The sequence below is a fragment of the Myotis daubentonii genome, chromosome 5 (genome assembly GCF_963259705.1).
Source record: "Myotis daubentonii chromosome 5, mMyoDau2.1, whole genome shotgun sequence".
In the NCBI taxonomy this organism is placed as follows: domain Eukaryota; kingdom Metazoa; phylum Chordata; class Mammalia; order Chiroptera; family Vespertilionidae; genus Myotis; species Myotis daubentonii.
Window position 1 is genome coordinate 40,360,454 of NC_081844.1, and position 20,977 is coordinate 40,381,430.

At 41.2% G+C, this 20,977-nt stretch overlaps 1 protein-coding gene across 1 annotated transcript in view; it reads right to left on the reverse strand.

Moving 5' to 3' along the window:
• GALNTL6 (polypeptide N-acetylgalactosaminyltransferase like 6) overlaps window positions 1–20,977 on the reverse strand; it is a 524,449-nt gene that overhangs the window by 166,401 nt on the left and 337,071 nt on the right. The gene's annotated exons all lie outside the window — the stretch shown is intronic.

Consider the following 20,977-nt stretch of genomic DNA (forward strand, 5'->3'; position numbering starts at 1 on the left):
GTTGGCAGTTAATTTGCATATAGCCCTGATTAGCCAATGAAAGGGGTAGCGTTGTACGCCAATTACCATTTTTCTCTTTTATTAGTGTAGATATATATATCTCCAAAAGTGGAATTGCTAGATCATGTGATAATTCTATTTTTACTTTTTTGAGAAACCTTCACACTGTTTTTCATAATAGCTGTACCATTTTACAGTCTCATCAACAGTGCATAATGGTGTTACTGTCGGTCAAAATTAGGCTCTTTCATGGGATTGCAGAAAAAGCATCTCAGGGATGCATGTATGGGAGACTGTGGTGTAGCAAGGTTTATTCGTGATGCAAAATCAAAAGAGTTCCCCTCCTGGGTCCCCAATGTTCCATCTCAGTCCATCCCACTATGGAAAAAGCCCAATCGTGTCTTCAGTAAGACCAAAGCAAAGGCCAGTGTCCAGAGTTTCTGTTTCACATTAAAGCTTAGCCCTTACCTAATCCGCCCATGTTTACCAACATATCTTTTAACAATCTTCTCTTCTCTTACTCTTCCAAGAAAACTCATTCCTTATCTTTCAATAGTTCATTTAATCTCTAAGGGTGTCAAAAATGCTCATTGCATAAGATAATCTATCTTGAGATAAGAGGCAACTATTTAAAAAAATACGTTTAATTAAGGAAAAAACATCAAAAGAACCAGTATATTTATGCTTTTACCCTCTGAAGTCCTTAATGGTAGAAGTCCCATTCATAAATTTCACAATTCTCTGGCTATTTCAACAACTTCTTGTATTTTGCTGAACATCAGGTTATATAATTTTTAAATACCAACATTGTTTGTATTCCAACATTAAACTACTGTTAATTATTATTTGTACCTGCACACCCATTCATAGCTTGGATAAGTAGCAATTGGTCTGACTCATAATGACCATTTCTAAAAATTAGAACTGAGTGAATTTTCCCCCTAAAAATAATTAATAATTTTCTGTAACTTGCTTTCTTAAGATAAAATCAAGATGAGAAAAGAAATCACTGGGCCTAAACAATTATGAGGTAATGTGAGCCACATAACAAAACTATACATTTTTTTAAAAAAATTTTGTATGGATTTTTAGAGAGAGAGGAAGGAAGAGGGAGAAAAACATCAATCTGCTGCCTCCTGCAGGTGCCTCAAACAGGGGTCAAGCCCACAACCCAGGCATATGCCCTGACTGGGAATGGAACCGGTGACCTTTACGTGCACAGGACAATTCCCAACCAATTGAGCCACACCGGCCAGGGCTTGTTGAGACTATTAATAAGGGGAAGTCACAGTCTCCCAGTAAATCCAAATGCTGCATGTGTCAAATCAGTAAGATTCAGGGAAACCACCTCCAAATTTAAGGGATTCATTAATTAATTTAAGCAATTTTTAGAAAACTCAAATGGATAAAAACATAAAATAAGCTGGAATGCCTCAGAAAGGGAGAAATTGACCTTTAGCGTGAGAAAAAGCATAAAATTCAGGTAGAACAAAAACCAAAAACAAATACAAATCAACTCCAAAATGCCATAGAGCAGCACAGGTAGCAAGTGAAGGCAATAACAACTGTGCCCTCTTAAAAGTACTTTCAATTCTGTATTTTTTCCCCAGTTAAAAAACATGCTAGTGTCATTCACACATACATGCTAAAGTCATTTTGTTTTTTCTTCAGCTTCCTAAAAAGTGTGGCAATGTTCCCTGGGCAGAGCAATAGGGACCCTCAGTTTCAAATTAGCATGTGTGTGTAAGTGATTGAATAATGTCCCGGATGACTGTCAAAACAGCCATAAAGACTTTTGGGATTTGACTTGACTTCACAATAAATAAAGACAAATTGGAAAGAATTCCTCTAAACTGTTAGTGTGAGAAAAATGCTATGTCAAAATTTCAATTTAGATGAGACCAGAACTAAATTAAATATCTGGGAATTGGTCCTGTTCCCAAGGCTACTGAAAACTCTCAGTTTCTAACAATAATCTTGTACTGCAATATAGAAGGAGACACGCAGGAAATGGGCTGTCTGTCTTTGTTGAGGAAAATTGATCTGTTAGACGTCTGTCCTCTGCAGGAACTGCTCTGTTTCTTGATAATGTTATTAAAGAAAAGGAAAGGGACCATGTTAGATATTGTTTCGGTTTAATATTTAAAAAGAAAATATTAAGAGTACTAAAAGTGTGTATCATATTTTTTGAACGAAAAAAAGCCCACAATAGAATAAGTAGCAAAATATGACAAAGTAATATATGAACATAATAATACTGATTATGTCCACATTTATTGAGTGATTATAATATTTATTCTAAGGTATATTCATGTATTAATTTATTAGGTTCTCATTCTACAGATGAGAAAATGATATTCATTTACAAATGAGGAAAATGAGGGTTAGAAAGGTTAAGAAATTTGCCTTTGATCACACAGTAAAAGAGTACCTGGAATATTGTAAATACTCAATAAATGTCAGCCATTATATCTCAGGGGAATAAAGAAAGCTGGAGCCCAAGTGTATTTATCAGGAATATTTAAAGTACACGAAATTTAATTTAGGGAATAAGGTGCTTATAGTAATAATATGCAATTTTATAGAGGACCTGAAAATTTTAGGAAAGTAGAAAAAATGAGAAAAAAATCACTAAGAGTTTTATCACCAACAGTTAATCACCCTTAAGCCAGACAGAGAAAGACAAACACTGCACAGTTCCATTTATATACAGAATCTTAAAATAAGTCCAATTCTTAGAAATAGAGAGTAGAAAAGTGGTTGCCAGGGTCTGGGGTGTGGAGAAAATAGGGAGAAGTTGGTCAAATTTATAAAATTTCCAGCTGTAAGATGAATAAGGTCTGTGGACATAATGTAAAACATGGTGACTCTAGTTGGCAATACTGTATTTTACAATTGAAATTTGCTAAAAGCATGTCCCCTGCACCCCTGAGGTGTGCGAGGTGATGGATGTGTTAATTAACTTGACGGAGAGAATCCTTTGACAATGTGTAAGTATATCAAATCATCACATTGTACACTTTAAGTATCTTACAATTTATGTCAATTATACCTCAACTAGAGGCCCAGAACACGAAATCGTGCGGGAAGGGTTCCTAGAGCCTAGCCTCCTGCAGTCAGGGCCATCTTCTGCCCGTTTGTCAGTCCCCAAGCTGAATGCCACTTCTGCCACCGGGCTGTCAGGCCGTTGGGATCACCAGCTCATCCCCGCTGCTTGGGGGCTCAGGCCTGTGGGAAAGCAGGCACTGGCGACTTCACCTCCATGTGCGTGTGCCGGGCTGGCTGCTGATGGAATGAGCTGCCCGCTCAGGGCCACTCACACAGGCGCTGCCGCCACCACCGCTGCTGCCACTGCCCCTGCCACTGCTGCTGGGGTTTGAGGTGTTGATGGAAGCTGCGGGGCGCGCCTGCGACCTACCCACCCCAGCGTGAGTGGCCCCGAGCGGGCAGCAAGTTCCATCAGCAGCCGGCCAGGTGCATGTGCATGGAGGTGAAGTTGCTGGCACCTGCTTTCCTGCAGGCCTGAGCCCCCGGGCAGCCAGGGATGAGCTGGTGATCCCAACAGCCTGACAGCCAGCCTGGTCCTTCCACCACCCACCCTGATTCCCCCGTTTACCAGTTTATCATCATTGATCCATCTTTGATCCATTGGAGCCTGTGGGCCGGGAGAAGGGATTAAGAGATGAGTTGTTCAGCCCACTCACCAGTCCCCAGTCCCACCCCACCCTGCTCACGGGCCGGCGGGGAGAGACCGAGGGGTGCTCAGTGCACCTCATGGTGACCAGCTGTTTGGTCGTCACATTCCTCCCAGACACTGGCTTTATCTACACAAATAAAAGACAAAGATGCTAATTGACCATACCTTTGCCATGCCCAAGCCATGCCCACCAGCCAATCAGCGACTATATGCAAATTAACCCAACCAAGATGGCGGCCGGCAGCCACGGAGCTGGAGCAAGCAGGAGGCTTGGTTGCCCGGGCGATGAAGGAAGCCAAGCTTCTCGCCTGCCCTGAGCTGGCTGTGGCCTCTGCTCATGGCAACAAAGTTTCAATTATAGAAGACAAATAAATCCCAGATACCTGCTTCCAGCCAGCCTCCACAGGGAGCTTGGGTGGCTGGGGGCCGTGGCCAGCCTGCAAACAGCCATCAGCCCCACACCCAGGCTGGCCACACCCTCATGGGGTGAGGGTCCCCACTGCGGGGCTTAGCCAGCCTGAAAATGGCCCTCAGCCCCTCACCCAGGCTGGCCACACCCTCATGGGGTGAGGGACCCCACTGCGGGGCTTAGCCAGCCTGAAAATGGCCCTCAGCCCCTCACCCAGGCTGTCCAGGCACCCCAGTGGGGACCCCCACACTGAAGGGGCTGTGGCCAGCCTGCAAACAGCCATCAGCTCCTCACCCAGGCTGGCCAGACACCCCAGCAGGGACTCCCACCCTAAAGGGGCTGTTGCCTTCCTGCAAACAGCCATCAGCCCCTCACCCAGGCTGGCTAGGCACTCCTATATAATAAAAGGGTAATATACAAACTGACCCTAACAGCAGAACGAGTGGGAATGACTGGTCACTATGACACACACTGACTACCAGGGGACAGATGCTCAATGCAGGAGCTGCCCTCTGGTGGCCTGTGTGCTCCCACAGGGGGAGTTCTGCTCAGCCACAAGCCAGGCTGATGGCTGTAGTACAGCGGTGGTGGTGGGAGCCTCTCTCGCCTCCTCAGCAGTGCTAAGGATGTCCGACTGCAGCTTAGGCCTGCTCCTCGCTGGCAAGTGAACATCCCCCGAGGGCTCCCGGGCTTCCAGAGTGATGTCTGACTGTCAGCTTAGGCCCAATCTCCTGGGGAGTGGGCCTAATCCAGCAGGTGGTCATCCCCCGAGGCATCCCAGACTGAGAGGGCACAGCCCGGGCTGAGGGACCCCCCTGCCCGAGTGCACAAATTTTTGTGCACCAGGCCTCTGGTGTATATATAAAGGTCACTGAGGAAAGGTCACCATTTATATTTTCTTTAATTTTTGTGCTTATATTTAGAGCATACATGTTCTTTTAAATCTAACATGGAAATATTCCATATTATTATCCAAAAATATTATTTGAAGTGTGTCATAATTTATCCTTATTTTTTACTTAGGTTATTTACATGATTACAGCTTTTACTATTATAACTAATATATAATGGATATTTTGATGACTAAGTGTTTTCTGACTCTATAATTTTCCTGAGGAGAGATTCCAAGAGTGGAAACTAGAGCATCATAGGGTGTGAGCCTGCTTATGTGAAAAGGTTGCGTAAATGTATTTAATTAGAAGACTGAGAACTCAGTCTTCATTTACTATGGGAGTCAAAGAATTTGGAGTGGCCACGATGATGTCAATGCCTGTAAAATCCATTCTCTTCTTTATTGAAAGAGAACTGAGGCCACCTCTCACACCACCAAACGGCCAAACCATTTCACCTCTCTTCGTATGCTCTCCCTTCTCTCCTGATAATGGAATGGACTGTGTGCCCTTGTAAGGCCATCTCATTTGTGCACTTGATCACATCTTTTCTCATCTGTTCAAGGGCATGCTTCTAAGGTGCCCCAACTCTTCCCTGTATGCTCATCTTTGGTCTTTCTACTGAGTCCTTCCATCTTCCAGCAAAAATGTAGAATGTCCTTTATCGTCTTTGACCCAGACCCTCCTGCCGCTTCGGTGCCTTTCAGCTACTAGTTTTCAGCAGGATGTTTTGCAGTCTCCACTTCATTTCCTCCACTTCTCTCTGGGTATTTATTTAGCTTTCAATTACAGTTTACATTTAATATTATTTTGTATAGAGTTAGATGTACAGGGTAATGGTTAGATAATCATATACTTTCCGAAGTTTCCCCCTGATATTTTCAGGAACCACCTGGCACCATACATAATGATTACAATGTCATCGACTATATTCCCTAAGCTGTACTTTACATCCCCATGACTATTTTGTGACTAGCAATCTGTACTTCTCAATACCTTCCCCCTTTTCACCCAGACCTCCAACACCTCTCCCCTCTGTCAACCATCAGTCTGTTCTCTGTGTCTATGAACGTTTCTGTCTTGTTTGTTCCTTTATATTATTCTTTGAATCCACATACAAGTGAAATCATATGGTATTTGTCTTTCTCTGACTAATTTCATTGAGCATAATACCCTCTAGGTCCATCCATGGTGTTGCAAATGGCAAGATTTCATTTTTTTTAAAAGGCCATTCTCTCTTGAATCCATACCTTTTATTCATTCATTCAAGACCATCTTGGAGATCCGTATGAATAGCATTGTGCTAGATACCATGATCATTTACCTTTGGAAACAGGCATAAATTTTGTTTCAGGGGGACTCTTCTGCCAAAACATAGCTCTTGTTTAGACTCAGAGTAAAAGGGATGTGGTGTGAAAATGGAATGTGGAGCTCGAGTAGCAAAGGACAAAGGGAGTTATCACCAAAGAAATGACTTTGGGGTTCACTGACAGAGAAGAGAAAATGAGTTGCGATCTAATTGTGAGCACAGAGTACTTTTGTGGTCCCTGCAGGGTTAATTCTGACTAAGGGTCATACTTTGCCAATATATCCAGGAATGGGGGCGTCAGGAAGAAATACAGGTCCTGGAAAATGTCTAAAATGGTGAAAGCCCCTTGCGTGAGTAATTGAAAGCTAAACTGGACCCAGCACTATGAAATATAATTTGGCTCTCTTCTCCAGGGAACGGAGAAAATGATCTAATAGTCTTTTCCATCTTGGTTTCCCCTGACCTCTGGCTGTTAACATCACTTTTCCTCGTTATGTCAAAATGAATTGCCTATTTACCACTGAACTCTAGAAAGCATTTTTCCCCCCACCTCCCTAGGTTAGACACAACCCAGCATTTGCTACTTGCACTTCATTTTAACTTAATCAGTGTGCCAGGGAGTCATGTTGAAGTGGGTATTCTTATTTTCAGGAAATGTAGCTTACTCGCTGGGTACATGGTTCCCCTTCAGCCGGAGTGCTTCCCAGTTTTAGAAGGCATTCCCAAATGAATGTAAAATATATTAGCAAAATGGAAAGGAAAATGAAGTGATATGGCCTTTCAATTGCCAATAACCTCCATAGCTGGGTCATTTATTAGTACTGGAATCTGCTCAGGCTGGGTTTTTTCCATGACAATAAAAACTGAAAAAAAAAAAAAACCCAAACAAACAAAAAAACACTGATACAGGATGACTGCATTTATATTTGACAGTATTGCATACATTTCTTGTTCTTGGCCTGGAGGAAGGAATATAAATTATTTAAAAATCTTATGAAGAAATGAATAGTGTTTTGGGGGGAATTTTATGTATGTACATATACATATATACATATATAAGTACACATATGTATATGGCACTTCCATCACTAAGATTAAGTGAAAAGTGACAGATTGTAATTTAGAAAAAAAAAATGTTGTTTCCTGCACAGTCTTGATTAAATGAGGCAATAAATCATATGTCTAAAACATGCCAAGCATCTGCCAGAACAGAAGTTGGCTCCGAAAGTGACGAGAATAGAATTGTGGAGCAGTGGGCATTTTATAGTCTGTCACTGCCGTGACAAGTAACGACAAAGGGCAGCGTTCTGTCTCCTCTTCTGATGGCCCAGTGGCATATTTTCTATTGCAGTTCTTTCGTTTGGCCCTCATCATCTTCATTTCAATGGGCTGCATCTCCTTGAGCTGCAGCAAAGATATGTATTTTCCCTGCTAATGATGTGTCTCCCACGGTCCCAGGATGATTTTCACACTTGATGAAGTTCATCTGTGGACGGGGCCCCAATCAGTCAGTGTGCTGCAAATGGAGCTGGACATGAGGCTAGTTTTTTCTACTCTCTGTGGACAGACAAGCCCTGCATATTCCTGTTTTACCAAGGCTTCGCTCCCAGGAGAGATTCGTCTTCCCCCATTACTTTATAAAGATCATGTAGCCTATACATTGTGCCTGCCTACCAGAATTTGTCTTAGACCAAATCCCTGTTTTTGATTCTGAGACTGCCCTTTCTACGTATTTCATTCAGATTAGCATAAACAAATGCAAAGCTATTAAAAAACTAAAAATTAGCAGGTATAGGTTAATTCTGGAAATGCAATGCCTCTCTTTGACAATCCATGGCCATAATATATGATACAGATGGGGTGGAGGACAGGGCACAGTTCTACGAGTTTGGTACTTTACAAACTCAGCAGGGGAAAAGTAAATTTGCAGATGGGAAGACAATTAATACTTCAGAACAGGGCTCATTTATTCAATGTGTTCAATATAGACGGCATGAGGTTCTTCAGAAAGGGAGGAGCCTGAACCTTGAATTGGTTAAGATTTATACAGATGAAGAGCAGGAAGACAAGGTGAAGTCTTAGGAATCTATATATATAAAAGTCTAATACGCTAAGTGTCGAACTGTTCAAGCATTCAACCAATCACTATGATGCTCACTGACCACTGGGGGTGGGCAGACACTTCGGTAGGTTAGTTTGCTGCTGGGGTCTGGTCGATCGGGACTGGGTGAGATGGGCCGGACATGCCCTGGAGCCCTCCCGCAGTCCCTCTCTGGTCCTGATCATGCACCGATGGGGTCCCTCAGCCTGGCCGGCACCCTCCTGCAATCCAGGACCCCTTGGGGGGAATGTCGGAGGAACCAGTTTTGGCCCAATCCCCGCAGGCCAGGCTGAGGGACTCCACTGGTGCATGAAGAAATAAAAAGGCAGGGATAGCAGTCTTGATGTGGTCCCTTATTATAAAAACAAAAACAGGATAAAACAACTGATCAACTATCAACCAACCAATAACAACCCCTGCTTGGGCATTCCCTTAGAAATAAATGCTAAACCATGCAATTGTGTCAATACAAAGAAAAACACTAAAACAAGCTGTGATCTCCATTTCCTCTTCTTTTTTTCTTTTAGTGACTATAATTTCTTATGTTTTAATTTTCATATTGTTATTTTTGGAGCTAGGTAATACATGCACTGGCAAAATATTTAATACAAAAGGTTATATATTGAAAAATAAATCCCACCTCATACCTCCAGTACTCCACTGTTCTCCTTACCAGAAGTTAATTCCTTTTACTAGTTTATTTTCTATATTTCTTGGAAATTTTAGGCATATTGAGTTATCCTATATAATAGAAGGCTAATATGCAAATCAACTGAACAATGGAATGACCAGCAGAATGACCAGTCGCTATGATGCACACTGACCACCAGAGGGCAGACACTTAACGCAGGAGCTGCCCCCAGCCCACAGGCCCCAGGCCAGCCAAGGCAGGTACCAGCTGGGGCCCCCTGATTGCCCTGCCAGTTGCCCCACAGATTGGCCCTGATCGCCGGCCAGGCCTAGGGTCCCTATCCGTGCATGAATTTTGTGCACTGGGCCTCTAGTGTGATTATGGTGGGCAGGCAGGACCGCACCTGTGCATGAATTCATGCACTGGGCCTCTAGTATGGCTATAATCAAATCCCTGCTTTTGATTCTGATACTGCCCTTTCTATATATTTCATTCAGATCAGCATAAACAAAAGCAAAGCTATTAAAAAACTAAAAATTTTGTAACTTAATTAGCAGGTGTAGGTTAATTCTGGAAATGCAATGCCTCTCTTTGACAATCCATGGCCTATAATATATGATACAGATGGGGTGGAGGACAGGGCACAGTTCTCCGAGTTTGGTTAGCTTCAACAACAGAATTTATTTCTCACAGTTCTTGTGGCTGAAATATTCAAGACTAGGGCGCTAGCCAGTTGTTCCCGGTAAGGCTATCTTCTTGGCATGCAGACAGCCACCTCCTTGTGGTCTCCTCACATGGCACAGAGACAGCTCTGGTCTCTCGTCCTCTCTTTTAAAAATTTTATTTTTAGAGAGAGGAAGAGAGGAAGAGAGAAACATTGATGACCTGCCTCCCGCATGCACCCTGGCCAAGGATTGAAACTGTAATCCAGGTATATGCCAGGATCAGGAATTGTCAAAACTTTTGGTGTACGGAATGACGTCCCAGCCAACTGAGCCACACCAGTCAGGGTTCTCTTCCTCTTTTTATGAGAACACTAATCCCATAATTGGAGTCTCACATTTACAAACCAATCAAAACCTAATTACCTACCATAGACCCCACCTCTAAATATCATTACATTAGAAATCAGGTTTTCAACATTTTAATTATGGAAGGACTCAAATATTTAGTCCATAACAACTCATAAACCAAACCAAACAAACTAACTGGCCATTGATACTCAACTTATATACTCTATCTTTCTCCATCACTGGTTATGCCCTCTTCTCCAGTAAGGATGCTGGGACCAGAATTACTTCAAAATCTGCCTAGATGATTCATCATAAAGCTCTGTCTCCTTGACTTCAGTAACACTGATGTTCATTATGCTTCTGTCACCTGTTCTCAGGGCCACACCTGTGTCTTGCCTTCACCATTATCTGCTCCATTACACAGGAATAATCATCCTAGTGTCTGAACCTCAGACCACATTCTCCTTTTATCTGCTCCCCGCCCCCCCCCCCCCCCCCCCCCCGTTTCTTGGCCTTCTGAATTCATCTCACTTTGTTCTCAGTTTTCTTGCAACCCAAATGGTTTTCTCCTGGTACCTATTTCTTTTCTACCCAGCATGAATTCCATGGTTCAACACCTGAACCAGCATTGTGGATCCCCTTGACCCCACATTTCCTCTACAAACTCTGCCAGACTTCATCTCTAGTTGAACTACTGTGTGCTTTGCTATTCCTAAACCCAGGTGGCAGAGTTCATGCTGAAGAAAACAGAATGTCTGTGCTTATGGGCACCACAACAAATGGACATGCTTCAATCTCAGCTGGGCCCTCGGAAACAAAAGTCAGACCTCTCTCTTGTTAGTGAGCTCCTTCTCTGATTGGCTTTAATGAGTAACCTTCACCTGTCTCCTCAGGCTTATATTCAGCTAATACTCTTCACTCTACCAGTCAAAAATGTTGATTCCTAATTTCCAGTGGAGGTTAAACTTGCTTTCAGCTTCTCACTAGACTGTGAGCTCCATGAGGTCAAGGAAGATGTTTTACTCATTTTTATATCCTTCACACAGTGCTTGGCATCTCTTATTAAAGATGAGGTCTTGGGTACAGGCAAATAGGTTGATCCCATAAGGCAGAAAAACACATTGTTCTGCAATTAGGTGAGTTTGGGTGTTGATGCCAATCAGTTTGTGCATAGGGAAAAGATAAAGTTATTTATTCAATATTTATTCAATTTTTCTCTAGCCAATACAAAATCATTGAAAAGATGACCTTTACTCCTACCATGATCTGGCTTCAACTTCTATCTCTATTTGGAAATTAATACAATGATATCCATTTGTCAAAGCAAACAAATATGTGAAAGTCCTTGTGTCACTGAAGTTTACCAGTTCTGAAATTTTTTCCTTAGTGTTTATAATTTTACTAGAGGCCCAGTGCACAAAATTTGTGCACTGGGGGGTGTCCCTCAGCCCAGCCTGCACCCTCTCCAATCTAGGACCTCTCGGGGGATGTCCGACTATCGGTTTAGACATCCCTCTCACAATCCAGGACTGCTGGCTTCCAATCGCTTGCCTGCCTGCCTGCCTGATTGCCCCTAACTGCTTCTGCCTGCCAGCCTAATCACCCTCTAACCACTCCCCTGCCAGTTTGATCGACGCCTAATTGCTCCCCTGCCAGCCCGGTCGCCCCTAACTGCCCTCCCCTGCCAGCCCGGCCCCCCCTAACTGCCCTCCCTGCAGGCCTGGTCCCCTCCAACTGCCCTTCCCTGCTAGCCTGATTGCCCACAACTTACTTCCCCTGTTGGCCATCTTGTGACCACATGGGGGCGGCCATCTTGTGTGAGGGTGTGATGGTCAATTTGCATATTGCTTCTTTATTATATAGGATGTTCTAAATCACTTCTCAGTTTCCCAAAAGGCTCCTTTTCTGCTCTTCAACCTGTAAATGCCAGTGGTCCCCAGAGACCTCTCTTCTCACGCATCTCCCTGGTGGTTTCAGCTGATCCCAAACTATATCTAGTAGCGTAAGACTTTAGATTACAACACACTGTCTCTGTGAAGTAAGGCACAAATAGTGGGGAATTTTGCTTTAAAGCACAAGACCAAACAAGCGCTAGTTTTGACATGATCTACTTTAGGGTTTGGCATTTTGTGTGTGATAAGCCTTTGTTATGGGGGCTGTTGTGATTCTTAGCAAATCACTGGCCTTTATTCACTAGATGCAGGTAGTACCCTGGAGTTGTGATAACCAAAATCGACCACAGACATTGCCAAATATCTCCTACAGTGCAAAATTGCCCCTTGTTAAGAACCACTGATCTATCTGAAAGTGGCTAATAACAATGAGAAAAAGAGGAATCATTAGTTAATTGTATTGTTAGGTTCCAGAAATGAGCTCTCATTTCAAAGGAATCTGAGCATGTTTTGAATGGGGTCATTATGCCTTGAAATTTGCACTTCTCTTTATCCTTACCGCTCCCATTGACTTTGCTTCTTAGCAGGGTAATTTGGCAACATTTCTGGGAAATCAATTTCCCCCTTCTTTGTTCTGCTATTTACTCTCCATGGCATATAGGTCAAATAGCAGTAGCAGTAGTGGGGAACCTTAACAGCAGCTTGGAATAGACGGTCCTTGCGGAGGGACAGGTGGGGATTGCTGATAGCTAACTGATCATGAAAAAAAGAAAATACAACTTTTCATGGGACAATTCCAACTGCACCTGATTCACTTACTTGCAATGACTTGGTCTCATTATGCACACAAATTCAACTAATATAAAAATAGAAATTACCCAAGTAAAATTTTGAACCTTCATTATTTTTCATTTATATGTCCTTTTAGATTCAACGCAAATGTAAGCCTTTTCCATATTTAACAGACTGTGCCCATCCCATAGAACGTGCCCTCCTCGAACACCTTGGTGAAAGGACCTCTCTCTGCCTGCTTTTAAGTTTGCTCCCTGTGAACCAGTCATTGAGAGGAGGACATCCTTGTGACAGTTTTTGAAATAACTGATGTTTTTAGAGTCGATACTTGAGCATGTGTAGATTGAAGAGTTTGCTGATTTAGTTGGAGCAGACCAAAACACAATAAAATGCAAAATAAGAACAAAATACATCATCTCAGCCAAATATTCATTATATTGAAAAATCTTAAAAATGAGATGCAAGAAAATCCTTTCCCTTTCATGAGAGGATGTCTAAGTAGATGAACCAAGTTCCCAAAACAGAAGAGGATAAGAAAAGTATTGTACTCATTGGACCATGAACGGTGACAATTACATGCTACCTGGAATTTGACAAAAACTTCATATTTTGCAAATCTCTACATAGAGTGCTGTAGATACAGGCAAAAGAAAATTATGCCCCTTTGAGAAAAACTCAGAGCTTTTATAAAATATTTATATTTTCTGAGGTTTCTTAAAGCAGCTCAGTTGCTTTAAGAAACCTCAGGCAACCAACTGATTAGAGAGAATTAGAGTTCACAGTTTTCTTGGGGCGGGGGGGGGGGGGGGTGTGTCTTTTTTCCAGTAGTGTTTCTTTCTAGTCTGCTCTATTTTGGAGTCATTGGATTTTTCTTGCTAAAGAATTCCAGGCACGCAATTCCCCCTTTCAATTCAACTATGAAACTGTTAACTGGGCAATAGTGGAACGAGGTTCCCCTTAAATGATTCTGACATTCTTCAGAAGCAAGACCATTGATCACCTTTAATCTTAATGGATTGGAACTAATTTCTGAAGACCTAAAGTTTTCTCAACTGGAAAGAAAATAAATTATAAGAAACACCAACAAAAGCCCATATACAGTAAACATAAGCTCCGGAGATTAAAAGTCATGTCTTAACCAAACAGATGATCAGTGATGATTAATGCCTTCTGCATAAATTTTTCCCTGGAAAACTATTTAGAAATTCTTTTGATGTACTACTCACACGAATTCAACCTTAAAAAGGCAACCTTTTCCCATCACTCTCTGTTCTCTGTCCACTTTACTTTTGGTATTAATTCTTATGACCATATGACATATACTGTAACTTTTTTACTTTATAAACCTTTAAGTTTTTAAACATTAAATCTATTTTACAATAACACTTGAAAAATAAACATATTTTACAGTTTTACAAAATATTTTTATATCCTTATTCGATAAGATTTTGCTATTTTTTAAATTATTGGTATTTTTTTACTTAAATATTATTATTTTCTTGTCGAAAACTGAAATACACAGATGAACACATTGGCTTAGGTCTACAGAGTCAGGATCAACAATATCACATGTCTTATCCCACTGGAAGGGCTTCAGATGTCATAACACAACACACACGGAACTGTCATCTCCTATGAAAACACTGACTTTTCCTGGAAAATTGCCAAAAAGACCTGCTTGAGTCTCATTTTGAGGAGGTGTCACTCTTTTCAGAAATATGTCCATGGTGGTTTGCTTGTTTTGTTGTTGTTATTGTTTTTCATCATATATTTGCTTGTAAACTGATAATTCACCATGAATAGTCCTGTGTATTAATGAAATCCTTTTGGTGTTGGAGTCTATGTTTTCAAATTTCCAGGAGACCATCAAGGTCTTCAAAAGCTTCTGTTAAACCCTTTCCTATGAATTTTCTTGGGGGTTCTTTTTCTTCTCTTATAGTTTCCTTTTGTCTTGCCTCTTGTTTAGCTATGCATTCCTGTCCCAGTTCCAATAACTCCTCATTAGTCAGTTTCTCAGGAACCACCTCTAGGGCTTCCTCAATATTGTCCTTACCCACACCGAGGTTAAAGTTGATTGCCATCACAACCACACCGTTGTTAACTTTTGCAACCTCTTCATCTTTGGCAAATTCTTTGAAGTCATAGATGAACCTCTTGAGTGTCTTCTTCCAGATGCCATTTGTATGCTCCTTTGTTAACATCACATCTATCCCCAAACAAGGCTCATGGTGCAATCATAGATGCTGTAATCCTTCTAGAATTATATAAGTATCTTCTTAATGTCTTTCTCAGTTGCAGCAATAGCCTGGGCAAAGGTCCTCCTCAGGTAGCAGGCCTTAAAAGCTGCTCTTACTCCTTAATTCATTGGTTGGATCTAAGAGATGTCATGTAGAGGGAGAACCACCACTTTGATATTGGAGTGAAGATCACCAATAAAAGGAGGCTATCCAAGAGCATGATCAACAATAAGCAAAATATCAAAAGGTTGTTGTTCTTCAAACAGTACTTCTTCATTTTTTTCTGGCCTAGCCATTCAGGAAGAAGAACTATGTCATCCATGACTTCTATCGCTCCCGCAGTACACCAGCAGTGTGTGGTTACTGATATGTTTGAAAGGCTCTGGGGTTCTCCTCACAAAGACACAAAGGGCTTCAGTTTGTAGCCTGCAACATTGCCTCCAATCAATGTTGTTATCCTGTCCTTAAAAGCCTTGAAACCTGGTCTCCTTATGGATGAAAGTCCTTTTAGGCATCTGTTTCCAGAGTAGGAAGCTTTCATCTCTATTGAATATTTGCTCTGGCAAGCAATTTTCCTCCACAAGTAGCCTATCTAGAGTTCCCCAAAATTCCTCAGCTGCCTTCACATCAGCACTCACAGGCTCACCACTCACTTTTACATTATGTTGAATTGCTTAAAAACACCTGGGCTAGCAGTACATTCAACATATACTAATCTGGTTCAGCCTTTTCTTTCAACATCACAAAGAAACTTTTTGCTTTGGCCATGATCTTCATGGTGCTGAGAGGGATATGCTGCTGTGTCTGATCTTTAAGCCAGGTCATTAGAAGCTTCTCTATGTCTGATATAGGCCCTTCTTGGATTTTTGTTAGTCTCATTGCTGTCAGTGGAGCAGATGTTGTAATGCCTTCCATCATTTTATTCTTGTTCTTCAAGATCATAGTTATGGTAGAACGGGAGATGCCCGACTGAAGAGCAATGACAATCAGTGATTTTCCACTGTTGTAGTCCCTTAATCACTTTAATTACATTTGCAGGTCCATCACTTGATGTGGCCTCATACTGGCAACACTAGCAGTGAATATTGTATGCTTAGGGGCTATGATAAATAAATAACAAGAGATTAAATTAAGCACAAGAGAAAATAATGCAATCAAGAAACATGGCAAACACAAGATGTATGAGGCTGCTGCCAAGATACTATGGCAAGATACTGTTTTAGAGCAAGCTGCTTTTTTATAGTACAAAGAGTATATTCTAAAATAACAGTAAAATGTATAGTATAGTAATACATCAACCAGTGACATGGTCATTTATTATCATTATAAAGCATTTTGTACTATACATAATTGTATGTGCTATATTTTTATATGATTGGCAGTGTGTTTGTTTACACCAGCATCACCACAAACATATGAAAAATCCATTGTGCTACAACACTAAGGTGGCTATGGTGTCACTCGTTGATAGGAATTTTTCAGCCCTATTATAATCTTACTAGGAGCCCAGCACACGAAATCGTGCGGCCCCGCCCACCCACCTGGCACCCTGCCTTGACACCCGAACCTCTCCACGCAGAGCTCCAGTGCACCTGGCCCAGCTCCTCAACCTTTCTGGCCTTCTCTGGCCGCTTCAAGCCCCACCCTCAGTCCCTTGAGTCGCCTTGGGCTGGTCCCGCCTTCCCTGGGCACCTCCCCACTTCCACCCTGTCTCCGGAGCAACACCTGGCCACGTATGCAGGCAGCCTTTCTCTATTGGTCATTACACATTACGACGTCTCGACCATTAGCATATTAGCCCTTTATTATTATGATGGGACCACTGTCTTATACACAGTCCATCATTGACCCAAACATCATTATGTCACGTATGACTGTAATCAGAAACTGTAACAGAAATTGTATGGTCTACTGAGTCAGTAATAATAAATACAAGGCGATAAATGGTGGGAAAATCTTATTCTTTTTACTTGATGGCCAAAATATATACAATTTCAGCAAGTATAGTTGTAGGGCTATAAGTATTCCTAAACTTTGCATGTTCCTCAGAGAGAATCAGACAACTACTTAAACAATAAGACAACTGGCATCCAAGACTGCTCTTGACTTTGTTTTCATTTGCCTTGATGGAGCCATGGCTTTTGGTAATTTCAATTATCAAAGAAGTTGATAATTTCAATTCATATACCTAAGAAGTTATATAAATATGTTTTCCAAAATATAATTGTACCATGTTGAAGGTCAAGTTCCTCTTGGCTGAAGGTCAGTGTTACTACTAATGCATCGGTAAGCACAAGTACGGCACGCATCCCATTGTGCAAAATTGTACACAACATATGTCCTCCACAACCTCCATAGTGCCTGGATCTGCAGCACGCTAAATCTATCCATAGAATGTCCACCTGGGAATTAAGGGATCCTTTTCTTTTTAAATCTAAGACTTCTTGGTCTTATAATCAACACTTAAGGATGGACAGAACCCAGGGTGAAACCTCCCCTGTCAATAATTCTCACTTCCTGGTGTTCACACCTTGTGTTATCTCCTCACTTTGAATGTAGGCACAACCTGTGACTTGCTTAGGTTGCTTTACCTGAGACCTTATCTTAGAATTGAGAGAGATGCTGCCCGCTGGCTTGTAAAGTAAATGACCATGTTGAGGAAGTCCATGTGGAAAGGAACTTTGGGCCGCTTCTAGGTACTACGATTGCCTCCAGCTGATGGCCAGCAAAGACTTGGGCCCTAAGTGCAACAGCTGGAAGGCAATGAATTCTGCCAATGGCCCAAGTGAGCTTGGGAGAAGATTCATTCCAGTCAACCCTCAAGATAAGAATATAACCTGTATACATGTGCAGTCACTATGGAAAACAGTAGGGAGATTCCTCAAACAATTAAAAATACAACTATCATATGATTTAGCCATTTCACTTCTGGGTATCTATCTGAATAAATAGGAAACAGTAATTTGAAAAGTTCTGTGCACCCCTATTTATAATAGCCAAGACATGAAAGCAACCTCGGTGTCCATCAATAGATGAGTGTATGAAAGAAGTGTAGAGAAAAAGAAAAAAAAAAAGAGAGAGAGAGAACTCATGGACATGAACAACAATGTGGTGATTGCAAGGGGAGTGGTGGAAGTGGTAGAGGGCATAGAGGGGATAAATTGTGATAGAAAATAAAATATGTGAATATATATATGTATATATATATATACACACACACACACATACATACATATATACATATACACACACACATACTAGTATATACACATATATACATACAATGGATTATTACTCGGCCATAAAACATGAAATCTTGCCACTTGCAACAACATGAATGGACCTAGAGGATATTATGCTAAGTGAAACAAATCAGATGAAGAGAAATACTGTATGGTTTCACTTACATGTGAAATCTAATAAACAAAACCAATAACAAATAAAACAGAAGCAAACTCATAGATACAGAGAACAAACTGATAGTTACCAGAGGGGCGGGGCGTGGGGTGGTAGGTGAAAAAAGTGAAGAGGACTAAGAAGTACAAACTGCCAGTTATAAAATAAGTCACAGGGACATAACGTACAGCATAGGGCACATAGTCAATAATATCGCAATAACTATGTACAGTGACAGGTTACTGGACTTATTGCGGCAAGTGGACCACTTTATAAGGCATAGGAATGACTAATCACTATGTTGCACACCTGAAATTAACATAATATTGTATGTCAAATGTAATTAAAATTAAAATAAAGTAATAAAGTAAAAAAAAAAGTAGCCTGGCTGATACCATAATTGCAGCCATGAGACCCTGAGCACAGAACCCAGCCAAGCTTTTGATCCATGAAAACTGTAACATAATTCCTGTGTGCTATTTTAAGCTGCTCAGTTAAGGGCAATGCATGACAGAGCTATTGAGACTAATATTAAAGATTTAATATCAAGTTAAAGAACTATTTTTGTTTTAAATTTCAGAGTTTGGGGAGTATCCGGGTATATTTACTACTTTGCTCCTGCCATGTATGGAAGAAAGAGACACTTGTACTGTGAAATCACCCGAGATTGGCTCATGTCTGCCGAAAATAGGAACATCAGCAGCTGTTGCCAGAAGCCGGGCATTTTTTTCTAAAACGTGCAACTTAAGAGACAAGTGTCCAACGTCGTGCTGCATTGACTAGCTAAATAGGCTGAAACAGAACGTGCTTCTTAGGGCCCAGTTAATATTCATTATGCAGACTTTTTTTTCTTTTTAAATACCATCTGTTTTCAGCAGTTTGGCTGTCTATATGTTGTTGACAGGAATCTGATTAATCTAAGTAAAGCATCATATTCGATCAATGGCTATTTGCAAGATGATGTGGACTTGAGTGGACAGTACAGACAAGGAAACATGCAACGGAGGAATAAAGACGAAATGTAGGGCAGGAGGGATTCTGCAGATTACTTCTTGCTGAGGTGCCTGCAAATTCATCTGTGCTCTGTTGCACTTGTTTCTCATTATTTCCTCGGCTGCTTCTGGCTTTTCCTAGATGAGTGCTCCAAAATGAGAACCACTCCCAGTCGCCTGACAGATTTAGGTTTATTTCCTCTCGTTCCATCACTCTTCCTCCGAGGTTCTGTTTCTCCAATTACACATTGCATATTTATGCTGTGCGTTTTTATTAGAGTGGGCTGGGGTATAAATGGAAGAGAAAATTAAGAAATCGCAATTCAAAGGGGAGTGAAAATATAAATGTTCCCCTCAAATGTCTGGGAATCGAGTGGGTAGTCTTTATAGGCGGCAGGGGCGGGGGGAATTATATGCAAATATGTGATTCATTATAGTTATTTATCCTATTCTTCCAATTGCCAAAGAGTTAGAAAAGCAAAGACTAGTTTGGGGAGGTAGTTTATAATAGCATCTAAACATCATTGACGCTTTATTGCAAACACACATTCTAGCTCCCCATCCCCATTACTTGTGTGACCTTAGATATATCACTAGGTGTGTCTGGGTCTCAGTCTCCTAATTGTAAATTAGTGCTGTGCAGACGTATTGTGGTTCCATTGCGATCCTAATGCATGGCGGACAGAGTTGTTTGAAGGTTGAAATGAGAAAACAGACTTTGCATTATGTCTGACCCATGGTAGGTGCTCAGTAAATTTGTGTAACAATTCCTTTCCTTTCCCTTTCTCTTGCTTTCTAGTTTAATTTTCTATCTCTGATTTGATAGGGAGGCAGAGGAAACTAGACATTATTTGAAAATAAGTCTGGGCTTCCTAAGAAGGAAGTGAGATTTTTCTCACAACTGAGCAGTTACATTTAATATGTCTATTTACAAATGGATCTGTCTCTTTGCGAGCATCACAACCCATAATCACAGCCTTCAGGCAATGATACCCGCACAAGTAATTCTCAGGGCTGTACATTACACTGAGTTCAGTTGGGACTTTGAGTACACACATATGCTGTAGTGGGTTCTCTTTATTTCCTAGGTTGTGGCAAGGACAGGATTGTTTATTGCTTTCCATTGTCCTGTTATTTATTGTCACAACAATAATAAGCATAAAGCCACTTTGTAATTATGAAGCAGAAGAGCTTAGGAAAAAGCATTGCGTGAATACAAATTAGAGTTCCCATGTAAACCGCTTCCAACACTAAGTGGCGTTGGCCATTGATAGAGTCCTTTTATTGCATTCTAAGTGCGGGGTTGATTGTTAGTATCTAGATACCACTTATTTAATAGAGACATCCTTTCGGTATTATGAGTCATTTACACAATTTTAACAAACTGTCAAGCACATTCAAATGTTTACTGAAAGATTGGTGGTCCAATGACATGTACCACAAACCACAGAATTAATTTATTCCACCTGCTATAAATGTTATGCGAAGACAGAATAATAAAAATGTAGTTCTTGCAATCTAGGGACTTATGATTTAAGTCTGGAGGTGGCATAAGCCACATGTAGCCCCAATGTGCTCATGACACATAATGGCTAAATTGGTGGTTGAGACTGTGAAT